At 44.0% G+C, this 12430-nt stretch overlaps 1 pseudogene; it reads left to right on the top strand.

Annotated features, from left to right (window-relative positions):
* The first annotated feature begins 1501 nt into the window (after positions 1 to 1501).
* LOC144256091 (melanoma inhibitory activity protein 2 pseudogene) lies at positions 1502 to 3521 on the top strand (annotated as a pseudogene).
* Positions 3522 to 12430: the final 8909 nt, after the last annotated feature.

The raw sequence follows: 12430 nt of genomic DNA, 5'->3' as shown, positions 1-12430 counted from the left end.
GCATTAGAGCAGACTATGCTAAGTGAAGTGAGCCAATCCCTGAAAAACAAATGCCAAATGTCTTCTCTGATATAATGGGGGTGACTCAAAATGGGATAGGGAGGAAGAGCATGAGAAGAAGACTACCACTAAATATGGAAGAAAGGTGGGAGGTAAAAAGAGGGAGAAGGAAAGTTGCACAGAAGATGGAAGGAGAAGCACATTGTTATACAGAATACATATATGATGTTCTAATGAGAAAAAGAAAAAAAGTGTGTCACATTAGATTGGATAGACAGAAAGGATGGGAGAGGAGGGGAGGAGTAAGGAGGATAGGAAGGGCAGCAGAATAGAATAGACAATATGATTGATGTATGTACAATCCATGTATGTATTATATGTAAAAATACATTCTGCTGTCATGTGTGACTAAAAAAAAAATAAAAATAAAGTAAAAAAAAAGACAGTACAATGATCAAAAATAACAGTTCTTATTTAAGTAGTTGTTTAATTTTTATGGTTGCCTGCTCTATAAAAAATAAAATTTAATAAAAACAATGCTATGGATAAACTTAAAAAAAGAAAAATAAGTCATTAACCCAGCTTTAAAAAGAAAGAAAGAAAGAAAGAAAGGAAGAAAGAAAGAAAAAGAAAGTAGTGTATAATGAGAGTTTTCTCCTTTAGAAATAATTCAAATGACCTTCCTAGAAAGAGTCAGCAAGTCTGGGGATATAGTTGAGTGGTAGTGGGCTGGCCTAGCATGCAGAAGGCCTTGGAGTTTAAAGCCCAATACTGCAAGAAAAGAAAAGGGAGGTTAGGGAGAAAAAAGAAGAAAGGGAGGGAGGAAGGGAGGAAGTAAAGAAGGAAGAAAAAAAGGAAAAAATGAGAAAGGGAGGGAGGAAGGAAGGAAGGAAGAAAAAAGGTAGAGAATAAAAGCAGGGAAAGCAATGGGTCATTAAAGCAAAAGGGCAAGCAGTACAAATATAAATATATGACATAAAATCTGTTGAGACAGTTTAGAAAGCTTTAGAATTTGCATGACATCAAACTGAGTGGTATTATGACTGTATAGAAACATAAGAATCTCTACCTTGGCCTGGCCTAAACCAAACTCAGGGGTGGGAGGCATAGAGAGGACTCCTGTCTGGCTGGAGTGGAAGGGACCTGAACCTGTGGCACTTCAGGATGCACTGGTTAGGGAAGGAAGGGGCCAAGACTCCCCTGATGGGCACTTGAGCACCACAAGGCTCCTGGGAGTCCTTCACCCTGGCTCCCCACCATCACAAACCCCCCCTTGCAGGGGTTCTCAGTGGTCTGTTCCGTTGCCTGGTGCAGGTTTGAGTTCCTCACCAAACACCTGAGTGTTCACAGCCTACGTTGGCCTGCCTGGGCAGGCTGTGGTTGTGGTGGCAAGAGCCAAAGCCAACTTAGCTTGATGGAGGCACCAAGGACTGCCCTACAGCCATATTATCAGGTGGTCCTGAAAGAAGTAGGCAGGGTTTTGGAAACATTGTCTGAAGACATGAAGCCAGGCCCTAATCCTTATGGTGTTCCTTGGGAGTTGGTGATGTGTAGAGCTATTGGATGTTTTGCTCTTCTCTTGTTTTTGTGGAGAAGTTTTCAGTGTGTTAGAAGCAGGCTTTATGTGGAAAGAGAAATACAGCTGGATTTAAAACTTTCTAGAAGAATTGAAGAAAAATGTGAACTACTTGAAAAAGTTAGCCTTTTTCAAAAAGAGCTTGAAGGCTTAGAGTCAACTTTAAAGGGCAGCAGTTCTGAGAAGGGTCCAAGAGACGTCCCAAATTTGGAGGCAACCTATGAAAAGCTGCATAGGTCCAAACCTAGCCATGGGGATGAAAGACTCTTTCTAGAAAAAGAGCTAGAAGAACAAAAGGCCAAACATTGTAAACAGGATGAAATCATGGCAGATATATCTAGAAGGATAAAGTCCCTTGAAGGTGAATCAGAATCAATCAGATCACAAATAGCTGAAACTAAAACAAACTTGAGACTGCTTCAAATGAGTGAGGAAGGACTTCAGCAGGCAATGAAGGAAGCCTTGGATGAATGTTCCCAGCTTCAGCAAAGTCAGAAACCGATCTTACAAGGAGACGCTGAAGCATGGAGGGAACAAGGACGTCTCCAAAGTAAAGAGAGCACCACATTGGAAGACTCTCAATTCCATGCAAAACAAGTTCAAACTGATAAAGAAAATCACATGGAGTCTCTGACTGAAGGCTTGCTGAAGATGAAAGATAGGTCTTCTCCAACCAAGGGAGCCCAAACAGACATTGGGAACTTGGAATGGGGAATGACGAGTGAATCAGGAATTGGTGCTCACTTGGATGATGAGCCCAAAGGAGCTTTGAAGAAACTGGTTGATGGTGCTAAGCTAAAGGCCTCCTTAGAAACATTAGAAGGACAAAGATATCAAACTTGTGCTTTCTTATCTGAAGTAGAGAAAACAAAGGAAGACCTTAGAGAACAGATTAGAAGTCTGAAGACTGAACAGGCAACCTTGCTGTCAGAAAATACACGGCTTGAAGGTGAGAATGAGAACCTTCAGCAGAAATTTAAAGTCATGATGGAATGCTCTCAAGAAAATATGATGAAACTCCATGGGAAACTCAGAGTAGAGGAAAATTACCGGGTGGAGCAAGAGAAGAAACTTTCCAAGGTTAAAGAAGAGATGGGCCATACAAGAGAAGAGCTGGAGACCTACAGAAAGCGAGCCAAATATCTTAAAGAAGAACTGGAGAGAACCATTCAGTCCTGTCAGGGGAAGATTATTTACTCTGAGAAAAAAGCACATGAGAGTGAGATGGCAGCTTGGATTGCTGAAAGAAACCTCCATTATTTCATGAAACAAAATGCTCGCAATAGACAAAAGTTAACTGCAAGGGAGCTTCAATTTGAACTTGTAGAGGAAGATCCCTGTGCACTTGGTGTTTCAAATGTAGAATTGGGCAGAAAGCATTCCCCCAATGGTCCCTCACCATTGGGTCCTCCTTGGCAAAGTGGATGTTATTCAAATTATGGTAGACCATCGCAACCAGCAGAACTCAGAGGTTCTAATCTGCCTTCTTTGGATAAAGAGGATCAACCTATGTCTTCAGAAAGTCAATCCAGTAGAAAGGAGACCAAAATCAATCTTGATGATTCCAATCTGCCTGATTCATCTCTCCCTGCTGAAAACCAAGCAACTGGCTCTGGCTCATTGTTGGCACCTTTCCCTCCAGTCAGAGGTGAATTGTTTCCTGTGGACCTGAGGAGTCAGTTCATGAGAAGAGGACCATTTTTCCCTCCACCTCCTCCAGGAAACAGGTATGGGGCACCTCGAGATTATTTTCCACCGGGCCCACCACCCCCTCCATATTTTCCAATGCCAGATGTCTATGAATGGAGGTATTTTCCTCATGACTTTCCCCCAAGAGCTAGATTTCCTCCCCCCACCCCCGCATTCTGAAAGTAGAAGTGAGTGCCCTTCAGGCTTCATTACACCTTCAAGTGATCCTGCTACTGAACATCAACAAGAAACCTGATGTTTTTCATCTCTCTTCAAAAGTAATTTGACTTACCTCTCATTTTTAGTTTTTAAGTAATTGCTTTTACTTAAGTAAGTGATTATACTTTTGCTCCGATTGAAGCTAAATAAAACTATACTTCTTACGATAGTATTTTGGAAATAAAGATGGTTTAAATATGATACTATGAGTAAATTATTTCCATTATATTTTACTCTAAAGATTACAGCATTGAATTTGATTAATCCACTATTCTATAAACAACAATGGGATTTTCATGTATGTCATCTAGCCTTTGGGGATATTTTAAATGCCCAACAAAGGCAGTCCCTTTATACAAAGAAGTGTATTTACTATGATTGTAGCAAATGTGAAAGGAACTTTATGCTTAATGAAAGATTTTCATTGATTTTCAGTCTTGTGGGGCATGTCAACTAGTTTTCCCATAAAACAATAACTAGTGCATATTAAGAGTAAACCAGAAAACACTACTAACCATGTCATGGAAGTAGGAGATCTCAAATACAAAGAAAGTTGTAGTTCTCAGGAAACATTTTTGGAATTGGAAATCACAATTTAAACTCACTCTGTTCCCATTTTCCCTGAGTCATCTTGATGACTACTTCTTCTTCTTCCTCCCTTCTCCTTCTCCTCCTCTTCCTCCTCCTCCTCCTCCTTCTTCTTCTTTCTTCTTCTTCTTCCTATTTTTCTTTGTGTTCTTCATCTTTGAGTTCTTCTTCTACCTTTAATTAATTAATCACTCAATCAATCAATTAATTTTTATATGGTTCTGAGGATCCTACTCAGTACCTTGCATGTGCTAAGTGAGTGCTGTTCTACTGACACACAACCCCAGTTCCTGTCTTTTATATTTTATGCCCATTTTCATGAAACTTAGAACTGCATTCTGCTGTGGTTCACTGATAAAGGTTTATCTAGTCTTTGGTTTTGGGGGAGATATTTTTAAAATACACATGAATTATTAGGACACTGAAATAAGAATCAGACACATAATTCTCAGCTTTTAGTATTCTTAGATTTGATACTCATAAAATGACTCTGCTAAACTACTTTAAGTTTTTTGAACTGCTCACTTTCAACTCTTATATCATTGACAAAAAGTGACAATTGGCCAACCTGCACCAATACACAGAGAACACTTTGAACAAGTTTTACCCAATAGAGACCAAGAATGAACATGTATTAAAAATACCCTAACTATACTTAAAGCTTTATTCAAATGTTAAATATGCTCTCTAAATGTGTGTGTGCATGTGTTTAAAGTATACATTTAAACCTAAAATGAATGCAGTAGTATAACCTCCGTCTTAAAAATAAGAAGCAGCTCTATTAAAACATTTGAAGCACAGTGAAGAATCTGCCTGATACTTGAGCCCAAAATTAATAGAAATGAAAAAAATTCGGGTCTTGAAAAAGAAAGTCTACACTTTTAATAAATCTAATAATTCTGTTTTCCCTCAAGAGTCACACTGGTTGTCAAATCAGTCCTTACTTGCCAGCATAAAATATTACTTTCTCTAAGCGAGTGGATGAAAGTTCCACAGTTATGGTCTGTATAAAACGAACTGATGATCACTCACTGATTGTTATCCAGAAGTACTTTTGCCCTAACTACTATTGGTGAATATTTTCTCATATAGTTCATGTCTTATACCAGTCATCTTGAAATAATCTAATTTCAGGTTTAAATCCGAACAGAAATAGCTAAATACCATGACACAATACTCTAACAACATTTTGCTTCAAGAGAAAAAAGGTGAAAGGCTGTTCTAAACAAAACACCACTTACTAAATCAGCTTCCAACTCTGTAAAAGACCGTTAAGTAAAACAAAACAATATTTGTGGGAAGCCATCCTCACACGTGATTTGAGTTACCTCCATGGCTGGGTGAGAGGCATTTAGACAGAGCTGTCAGAGATTTCCGCATCCTTCTCCAGGTCCAAGGGCTTGTCAGTGCAGAGGCGTGTCTGGACACTCAGCAGGCTGCATATCTCCGCCTTCTAGGCTGGGTTGATGGTAGACATGGGACGGGTTACAGTCTCTTGGATGGTGACAGTCTAACCATAGGTCAAACTGATGTTGCCCTTCAACTTTCAGCTTCAAAAAGATTCTCCAAAGTCCTGCAAATTGGAATAGCCCATGAGGCTTTTTAAAAACACAGAGGGAGCCCTTTGTGGCCAGAAGAAGGTGGAACACCCATGATCCTCAGGTGGCTCTACTCCAGCCGGGCTGTGAACCCAACAGACTCCAGATTCAGGGGCTGAGCAGCGGAGCTTCTCCAGACAGCACACCTTCCTGATTTGGAAGGCCCAAGGACCCAGTGGCTGGGCAGAGGCAGCTTAGAGATAGTTTCCAAACCTCTCATTTTCCCACAAGTTTCTTTTTTTCTTTTTTTTTTTTTGCCACATTCATATATCAGACATCCTAAATTAACTTGCATTTAAAAAACTGAAATGTAAGACATTTAAAAACTCTTCTTATCACTATAAATAAGAACTCAGTACCATTTACCACTAAAAGGAAGCAACTGGAAAGACTCACACAACAGCCCCCTGATCTGTTCAGGTCCAGCCGGGCAGCGTGGCTTGCCCTCAGGTGCATAGCCAGTGGCCGGCTCTCTCTTGTTGAACAGGGATGGAGGGAAGCCTGGCTCTAACCACTTAGCTTTCTTCCCCCTGCCGGACATAGGCCGAGGGCTTGAGGCTCTCTTAGCGGTGGAGACTGGTGTGCAAAGCCTCGTGGGCTGATCTGTGCTGATGAAACACCAGGGACATGTTTTATGGAGGCTTTTGGGAAAATCATTTCTGTCTTTGAGAAGCCCCTGGAAGAGAGAGCGCTTTGCCTCCAGCTGTTGGCTGGGGCCAGCCTTGGATACAAGCCTGGCACTGCCCCAGGTATCGAAAGAGCGGCTGCCCGCCCAAGAGAGAGGCTGAGATCCTCAGGAACCCAGGGCCTCCTGAACAGACCAGCCAGGGCTTCTCCTGTCCCCTCCAAGCTCCCTCGGTTATTCAGGGCATTTTGAGACAGCCCTGGGACACCAATGGCTTCCCAACACAGGGGCAGAGGCCAGTGTCCAAAGACCACTGGCATTTGGCAGGGACTTTCTTCTCCACAACCAAGAAGACTGGCAGGGGAATGACAGCCTGGTTGACTCAGGTCATCTAGTGCCACATGCATCTATCAGATGAAGTCATTTCAGGGCCACACATCTTGTCCCTAGGAAATGCTTGCTTGGGCTGGAAGAGACAATGGTTTCACAGAAACAAAGTGGCCGGAGGCCGTGAGGTGCTTAGGTTTGCTTCCCAGTGACTCTCCTCAGGGTCACTCTGCCAGCCTCCCCTAAAGAGGTCATGAGGTCTGGGGATAAGGGGAGTAAATTATCAAAACAGCGTCTGTGCCTCTGGCATTGAACATGGAGCTCTATGAGCATACACCACATCCTTGGGACTCACAGTACAACCAGTGGACCACAGCATCCACGGTGTCACCTGCGGCTTGCTGGAGTGTGGTCTCAGGGTCCTAGGCTTGCAGAGTCGAATATGCATGCTAGAAAGGTGCCATTTAGGACCGCATACACAGTAACCCAGAGAAGCCCGGCCCCAGGTGCTCGTCACCAGCTAGGTGCCGCTCAGGCCATCAGGAGCTGGGGGGGGGGAGTGCAGGTCCCAAATGCCCGCCTGGACCCCTGGAATGCTGCTCCGTGCTGTCAACCTGAGGCTGTCTGCTTTGTTTCTTTGGGTTTCTGCCACAACTGCTGAGCTGTCTTCCCCAAAGAACCAGCTCCTGAGATTCCTTGGGTTTCACAGCAGGCCACGGTATCCTGGTCCATCGTTGGTGCGCTCACCTGGGCTGCAGAAGGCAGACGGGGCCAGATAGCAACCTAGAGGGCTTCCTGGGCACTTAAATTCCCTATATTCCAATTTATTAGACTACACAAAATCAAACTCATTCTTTGTGCCATATGTAAAACACATTTCCCAGATTTTTATCAAAGTTGTGATGATGTTTAGCAATTCTCCAAGGCACTTTTTTTTTTTTTTTGAGAAGCGCTTTGTGTCAACAGGACCTCAGGAGAGGAAGTTCATGGGAGGGGATGAGGCAGATTTGGTGCCTATGAAGGGCAACAGGGAGAGCCTCCGAATGCAGGGCAGCCTGGAGGCCTCTGCCCACCATGGCCAGCTCTGGAGCAAGACCGCCTCTCAGAGGAGGCCTGGACTTGGCAGAGGGGCCATGCCCGAGTGTCCCCACAGTGCTCGATTGTTAGCTGGGCCTTGTGTGTGGGAAGAGCGCAGCCTCCGCTCAAAGGCTAATGGAGAGCTGGCGGGGTAAAAGGAGAGGGGGCGGCCCTGCTGGCTACTGACATTCTTGCCTCTAAATAACAAGTTTCTTTCTGGAAGGGAGATGTAAGCTTCATGGCTGGCACAAACTGCAGAGTGGAAAAACCCAGATAAATGTAGGAGGTTCCCAGAGCAAAAGATACCACTGTCTGGTACCCAAGGAGCAGCCCGGGAGATAGCAGGCAGGACAGAGAAGCCAGGCCTACAACAGGGGCCCGAGAAGCACTGGCTGGGAGAAGTGGACAAGGTGGGCTCCCAGAACCCTGCAGCCCTGGCTGGCTCAAGGGAGTTGCTGAGGGTTTCTGAGCTCCAGGGATAGGGAGGAGGGTGTGTCTGCCAGCAGACCAGGAGGCACTTCCTGTTTGGGCTAAGAGGAGGCAGAAAGTGTGGACAGGATTGCTCAAGGGCACAGGGGATGGACAACAGAGACAAAGTGATAAGTAACAAAGAGGGGAGTGACAACCCAAGGGAGATTATCAAAGGCAGAAGATAACCAGGCACCAGATCCTGCCTCCCTGGGCTTCTCCTGGGCTTAGGCCCTGTGGGAGAGCCAGGGGAGGAGGGCAGCCTAAACTGAGCAAACAGAACTGTAAGCCAGAGGGACAAGTTTAACTTCAAGTGTAGAGAATAAGTTTTCTGTAAATGAAGAGAAACAGGGAAGTGGGGGTCAGTCAAGGTCAGCTACAAGGAGATTTACAGACTGCATTTATCTCCAAGTTTATGTAGCCTATTAAATTTCATCTCTGCTACAATCATATCCTTTGATATAAACATTTCACGTTTTTGGAACCTAGTTTTGAAAGCATAAAAAGTATGCAGAAAGATCTTCCCATAATACTTATAATAATGAAGTGAAATGAATTCCCAGTGGTACGGAAAGACTTATGGATCCTCTTGCATGCTCTTGATGGCATGCAAGGTTAATAATAATGACATTTTCATTAATATGCACTAACTTCTAAGTATGTTCTAATAAGCTAGTTAATGAAACAAGCAGAAAGAAATATGGGGTACAGTGTTTCTCAAACCTTTTGACCACGAGCCACAGTCAACCATTGCTCTTGCATGTGGACCAGGACACCCACACACATTTTCAAAGCTTGCAGGGAACCCCACCTGCTCACCTGAGCCCCACACCCTCAGCACTTGGTGTGCTCTTCTGTCCTGTCTTTCTCAGTGCTATATCGACCCATCGTGTGCGCCATAACCCCTCTTGGTGGAGCATGATTCCAGAGAATAATCCAAAATAGTGGGACTGTCCCTGGTGGAGTCCTTCATCCTTTCCAGTTTTTCTCTAATAAACACACATTGCTTTTTATAAAATGGGTATACTGTTTCCATACTGATTTTCAAATTGTCCCCATGCTCCTCTTCCCTAGGCCAACTATTCTCAGTTCCTCGTTCTCTGATAAATACACTTTACATTTCCCAAGGATTCCTGAGCCCAGCGGCAGGGGTGGCAGCCCCAGCTACAGGCAGCCTCTGCTCCTGAGTGTACATCGAACACTTCGCGGATTTAGCATCTATGACTTGTGGCCCCCATGTGGCCACTGCTGGATCATGTACCTTTTAAAGGAAAGGTCACCATCCCAGCTAATCCATATCTTTCATTCCTGCTTTCTCTCCTTCCTTTATCTCTCTCCGACATGAACAATTTTGTTAAGTGCCTATTTTGTTCAAAACACTATCTAAAAGCTGAATGAAAAAAGAGATTTTTTTTCACATTCTTTAATTTTTCTATACTGATCACATATTTCTTTCATAGTCAGGAAAAACAATACATACTGTCTTTTTTTTTTTTTTGATACAAGGGATTGAACTCAGGGGCACTCGACCACTAAGCCACATCCCCAGCCCTATTTTTGTAGTTTATTTAGAGACAGGGTCTCACTGAGTTGCTTAGGGCCTCACAGTTGCTGATGCTGACTTTGAACTTGAAATTCTCCTGTCTCAACCTCCCAAACTGCTGGGATTACAGGTGTGCACCACCATGCCTGGCTACATACTGTCTTAAAGGCGACCTTAACATAGCTCTTCCCTTCAAGATGCTCACAACCTAGGAAAGAATCAGTCTTCTAAATAAGGATGTTAGAGACTTACCTTAAGTTCCTCATCGTGGTCTGGCTGAGGAGCCCGTGGGGCTGCAGGGGGCCAGCCCACACCAGCTGGGCCCTGTCTCTCTCCCCATCAAGGAGCATGAGTTTGCTGAATGAAGCAGACACAGATCCAGTTGGGTGGTTACCAACCCGACCACCAGCCTGCAGTGAGGGTGAACTGGGTCATCTTGGTCATGCTTCCCTATCCCTGGAAGCCTAATGCAGTGTGAGAAATTATTGATGACTCTGGGTTCAGGCTCCCCCACACAGAGCAGCTGGGTGTCCATCCCGCTTTGCTGGATGTCACCCCTTGATGGGATTCCAGTGAATTCCTGAGGTTCCCAAGAGGCTCATAAGACACATTTTAGTTGCTATGTGGGACACATTGAAAACCAGGAAATAAATCCTTGACTTGTTAAGTGAGGAAAAATACTAGAGGTCTTGGGAGAGGAAAATTTCCAAGACTTCACGGCTGATGGACCGGTCCTGCAGGCAGGAAAACATGTCTTCATTCAGTGACCCCAAGGCCCATGTCCAGCCAGCCACAGAACTTCCTCAGCTGCACAGTACACTTCCTGTTGGCAGACAAACGACAAATATCTGCTTTGCATTTGTATGGTCCAGCCAACTTTTGACCTGATGCTTTCAAATTTTAGTTACAACCTTTGCTTCCCTTTGGGAAAGAATGATTTAAGAGCTCTGCTGTCCAATACGGTAGCCACTGACTTCAGCAAGCACTTGAAATGTGACTAGTCACAACTGGCATGTGTTGAAGGAGCAAGGCAGTGTTTCAAAGACTTAGCACAGAAAAGGACAAATGGCTAAATTTTTAAATATTGATCACAGATTGAGATGATAACACTGCCAATGAAGCGAATAACATAGTGCATATTGTTAAAACTAATTTCACCTGTTTCCTTATGATCTTCTTAATGAGGCATCTGGGAAGTTTAAAGTTGCAAGTTTCTTTTGATAAGGACAGTACTATGCCAGGGTTTCCAATGCAAGTGTGAAAAGTCTCCAGTTCCCTTCCACACACTCCTCCCCAAATCTCCTTTTGGACTAAACTTGAAGTCCTTTTAATGAGATACCAAGCTGTTTTTGTTGCTATAATTAGGGACAAATTATAAATTCCAATGACTACCCAGTAGTTCTGCATCAGGAAGCCAGACAAGAGACTTTGTTCAAAGGGACGCTTGAAGTTCACACATGTCATCTTCTCTTCCTATTTCTGCCCTTTTCCATCACCCCAACAAAGCATGCATATGTGTCAGTCAGCTTTTCACCACTGGGACCAAAATACCAGACAGGAACAGCTGAGAGGAGGAAAAGTCTATTTTGACTCAGTTTCAGAGGTTCAGTCCTCAGTGGACCAACTCCACTATTCCAGGCAGAGGTGAGGCAGAACATCATGGAGGAAGGGCATGGTGGAGCAGAGCTGCTCAGCTCTCGGTGGCCTGAAGCAGAGAGAGCAAGGGGCGGAGAATGCACGCTTCTAGGGCACACCCCAGTGGCCCCTAGAGACCCCTAGTGACTCCTCCAGCCAGGCCCCATAGGACTCTGGTTCCTTCACACTAGGACAGACTGAGTGGCCACTGCTCTCACCTGTCATCACTCCTCCCCTGCAGTGGCATAGGAGTCTGAGGATACCTCATCTCCAGACCACACAGCATGGAATGGAGGCCTATCTGGGCCACCCCACACAGGGCTGCCACTAAGAGTCACATTACCTGCATTTTATAAACCAGTGGGGCTGGATTCCTATTAGACATAAAGCTCTATGTGTAGGAGGAAGGCAAGAATCAGTAAAGACATCCCCAACCGGAATCCACCAGGGCCCAAATCGAGCTACTCAAGTCCTTTCTCTGCATGGAAATAGTGTTAGCTCCTAAGCAAGCAGATTCCCAAACTTCTTCTCAGATGAATCCATCTCAACGCTCTTTACGTATCAGGAGTAATCTTGACTTACAATGGATCTTGCCCCAGCTGACACTGCAGTCTTAGATGATTCATGTTTTTTAACATTAGCAACCTTCCTTATATCCAAATACACTGAAGTGAAGAAGGCTGAAAGTGGACCCTTTCCTGAGATCAAGTTCTTCCCATTTCTTTCACTATTATTTGACTAATGCATGTAATCAAAACATCATAAAAGTTTAAGTTAAAATATTACAATAATACCACCCTAAGACAGCTTTTTAATTTCCAAGTTTCATTTGCACAGATACATTAATACATTACCCAGTTATTATCATAGATAATGCATAATAGTTTGCACTATAATTAGTTCTCCTGCTTCCTCAGCTCCTTCCTCCTTCTCTGTTGGACATGTGGCTGTGGGTTCTGTGCTTTCTCCCCCATATCTATAAAGGTTGTCCTGTGATCATGTTTGATCCTGTGCCTCTAAGTAGAACCTATGCTCTTCTTTCCAGAACTCCAGGTTCATGTGTCCAGCTGTTTACTCGACATCTC

This window comes from Urocitellus parryii, chromosome 7, assembly GCF_045843805.1.
Source record: "Urocitellus parryii isolate mUroPar1 chromosome 7, mUroPar1.hap1, whole genome shotgun sequence".
NCBI classification, from domain to species: domain Eukaryota; kingdom Metazoa; phylum Chordata; class Mammalia; order Rodentia; family Sciuridae; genus Urocitellus; species Urocitellus parryii.
Note: the sequence above shows the minus strand (reverse complement) of the source record. Positions and strands in the feature narration are given on the sequence as shown.